This window comes from Sinocyclocheilus anshuiensis, unplaced genomic scaffold, assembly GCF_001515605.1.
Source record: "Sinocyclocheilus anshuiensis isolate Anshui unplaced genomic scaffold, SAMN03320099.WGS_v1.1 scaffold708, whole genome shotgun sequence".
Classification (NCBI taxonomy): Eukaryota; Metazoa; Chordata; class Actinopteri; order Cypriniformes; family Cyprinidae; genus Sinocyclocheilus; species Sinocyclocheilus anshuiensis.
This window is the reverse complement of record NW_015555881.1, coordinates 2463567-2467614: the sequence shown is the minus strand read 5'-3', so window position 1 is coordinate 2467614 and position 4048 is coordinate 2463567.

The following is a 4048-nucleotide window of genomic DNA, read 5'->3' as shown; positions in this document are numbered from 1 at the left end:
CGATACCCTGAAGCAGTAGCGCTTCGCAACATTTCAGCGAAAAGTGTAGCGGACGCACCGTTTCGGTTGATCTCCCGAGTGGGAATTCCAAAAGAGATTCTCCCTGATCAAGGCACGGCGTTCGTGTCACGTACGTTACGTGAACTGTACGAATTGTGGGGCATTAAGTTGATTCGCACCAGCGTCTACCACCCACAAACAGACGGTCTGGTGGAACGATTTAATCGCACGTTAAAAACCATGATTCGGAAGTTCGTTCATGAAGACGCCAAAAATTGGGACCGGTGGCTGGAATCCCTCTTGTTCGCTGTGCGGGAGGTCCTGCAAGCCTCCACAGGGTTTTCCCCCTTTGAGCTTCTCTACGGGCATCAGCCCCGTGGGATGCTGGACATCCTGAGAGAAACTTGGGAGGACGGACCTTCAGAAAGCCGAAATGAAATTCAGTTCGTGCTGGACCTGATAACAAAACTCCACACCTTGGGTGGCTGTCGATGGAGAATTTGTTACAGGCCCTGGACAGGCAGAGTGGGCTGTACAACAGGGGAACCAGGCTACGTAAATTTGCACCGGGAGAAAAAATGCTTGTATTGCTTCTTACATCTAGCTCTAAATTACTCAACAAGTGGCAAGGACCCTTTGAGGTCACACGGCGAATTGGGGATCTTGATTATGAGGTCATTCGTACGGATAGGGGCAGGGCACATCAGATTTATCACCTCAACCTCCTTAAAAACTGGAGGGAGGCGGAGTCAGTGATGCTAGCGACGGCAGTGAGTGGGGAGGAGGATCTCGGGACAGAAAAAAATACCAAACTGCAATCTCTAGCTCTGGCCCCTGGGGGAGATCACCTCTCGGCTTGATGTAGCCAAGCTACAGGCAGCATTTGCAGATGTGTTCTCGCCCATGCCTGGTCGAACAGACCTCATACAGCACCACATAGAAACCGAGCCGGGAGTGGTGGTTTGCAGCCGGCCATATCGTTTACCTGAACACAAAAAAAAAGGTGTTTTAGACGGAATTAGAGGCGATGCTAGAGATGAGAGTAATAGAGGAATCCCACAGCGATTGGGCGAGCCTGATAGTTTTAGTACCAAAAACGGACGGCTCGGTACGATTCTGTGTGGATTATCGCAAGGTGAATGCTGTGTCGAAATTCGACGCATATCCAATGCCGCGGGTTGACGAACTGCTTGATCGGCTGGGTGCAGCTCGTTTTTATTCGACACTGGATTTAACTAAAGGATATTGGCAGACCCCCTTATCAAATCTATTCAAAGAAAAAACAGCCTTCACAACGCCGTTTGGATTGCACCAATTTGTTACGCTTCTGTTCTGGTTGTTCGGGGCGCCTGCCACATTTCAGCGCCTCATGGATACAATTCTTCGGCCGCATGCGACATATGCCGCTGCATATCAACATGATATTATTATTTATAGTAACGACTGGCAGCGGCATATGGAGCATGTGCGGGCCGTACTGAGAGCGCTGAGAGGGGCCGGACTGACGGCCAACCCGAAGAAGTGTGTGGTTGGGTGTGTGGAGGTCAGGTATCTGGGCTTCCACTTGGGGCACGGGCAGGTGTGTCCCCAAATTAGTAAGTCCCAAGACCAAAAAGGAGGTGAGGCAGTTCCTGGGGCTGGCGGAATATTATAGAAGGTTTGTACCTAATTATTCGGACCTCATTAGCCCGCTGACTGACCTCACTAAAAAGGAAGCGCCAGATCCAGTCCAGTGGATGGAGCTGTGTCAGCAGGCTTTCACCCAGGTAAAGGCTGCTCTGTGTGGCAGACCGCTTTTGCACTCTCCTGATTTTTCTCTCCCCTTCTTGCTCCAGACAGACGCATCGGACAGGGGGCTGGGAGCTGTCCTGGCCCAGGAGATAGAGGGTGAGGAGTGCCGGTGCTGTACATCAGTCCTAAGCTCTCTAAGAGAGAGACGATGTACAGCACCATTGAAAAAGAGTGCCTGGCAATCCAGTGGGCCGTTCTCACCCTCCGCTATTATCTCCTGGGACGTGAGTTCACTCTCTGTTCTGACCACGTGCCCCTGCAGTGGCTCCACCACATGAAAGATACCAATGCGCGGATCACCCATTGGTATCTGGCCCTCCAGCCATTTAAGTTCAAGCACAGGCCGGGGGCGCAGATGGCTGTGGCTGACTTCCTCTCCAGGAATGGGAGGGGGGGCTGCAGGCCAGATGGCTCACTGGCCTGAGTAGGGCGGTGGGGGTATGTGGCCAGGGGGGCGTGGTTTAGCGGAGTCTGCAGCGGGAGAAGGCGGTCGGAGACGAGCGGTAAGTAGGTCAAGTTTAAAATGACATTCACCTGCTTCTCATTTCAGTGATTGGCCTGGAGAGACCGTAAAAGGCCACGGAGAAACCCAGAGTGGGAGAGAAAGAGACAGACTGAGGACTCGTGGGGAAAAGACTGTTGCCTGTGAGGCAGAGAATCGCCAAAGTGCTGTGTTGTGTTTATTTGAAGCGCCTGAGTGCATGCTTGTTTGGAATTGTGAATCAGTTGAATAAATTACCATGAGCCTCAGTCACGCCGACTCCAACTTCTTCCTTCCTTCCCTCGAACTTTGTTACATACTGTATCTTTGATGCTTGATTCTTCCCTGCACTGAAATTCACCAGCAGTGATAACTGTGATGGGCGTAGTAGTCCTTCGGTAATTTTAGGACTGCAAAATTTTTTTTTTACGAGTATTTCACAAAGCGTTTTAGCACTAAAACCAGCTTCTAAATCTGTGAAAAGTTAGGGGTAGTCAAGAGGACTCCTAAGTCACTAAGACCAAATCACAAACCATCCTAAAATGGCTGTTGCAATCTGCCTCTGAACACATAGAAATTTAATTAATTTATGTCCTTTTCATGTACAATAAATTACAGCTGATCTTGCGTCCAGTTTGGTTTTCTTTTACTGTACCAAAGGGCTAGTTGTCTTTAAGTCCCAGATAATATTTAATTAGTTTAATACATTTTTAATAAATAATAAATTATTATTTTTAACTAATTTCATAAAAAAAATCTAATTTTTCAAAATTATTTTTCAATTAATGCAGTATTTCAGATTAAAATAGAGACTAGGAGATAGAGGGTGAGGAGAGCCGGTGCTGTACATCAGTCCTAATCTCTCTAAGAGAGAGACGATGTACAGCACCATTGAAAAAGAGTGCCTGGCAATCCAGTGGGCCGTTCTCACCCTCCGCTATTATCTCCTGGGACGTGAGTTCACTCTCTGTTCTGACCACGTGCCCCTGCAGTGGCTCCACCACATGAAAGATACCAATGCGCGGATCACCCATTGGTATCTGGCCCTCCAGCCATTTAAGTTCAAGCACAGGCCGGGGGCGCAGATGGCTGTGGCTGACTTCCTCTCCAGGAATGGGAGGGGGGGCTGCAGGCCAGATGGCTCACTGGCCTGAGTAGGGCGGTGGGGGTATGTGGCCAGGGGGGCGTGGTTTAGCGGAGTCTGCAGCGGGAGAAGGCGGTCGGAGACGAGCGGTAAGTAGGTCAAGTTTAAAATGACATTCACCTGCTTCTCATTTCAGTGATTGGCCTGGAGAGACCGTAAAAGGCCACGGAGAAACCCAGAGTGGGAGAGAAAGAGACAGACTGAGGACTCGTGGGGAAAAGACTGTTGCCTGTGAGGCAGAGAATCGCCAAAGTGCTGTGTTGTGTTTATTTGAAGCGCCTGAGTGCATGCTTGTTTGGAATTGTGAATCAGTTGAATAAATTACCATGAGCCTCAGTCACGCCGACTCCAACTTCTTCCTTCCTTCCCTCGAACTTTGTTACATACTGTATCTTTGATGCTTGATTCTTCCCTGCACTGAAATTCACCAGCAGTGATAACTGTGATGGGCGTAGTAGTCCTTCGGTAATTTTAGGACTGCAAAATTTTTTTTTTACGAGTATTTCACAAAGCGTTTTAGCACTAAAACCAGCTTCTAAATCTGTGAAAAGTTAGGGGTAGTCAAGAGGACTCCTAAGTCACTAAGACCAAATCACAAACCATCCTAAAATGGCTGTTGCAATCTGCCTCTG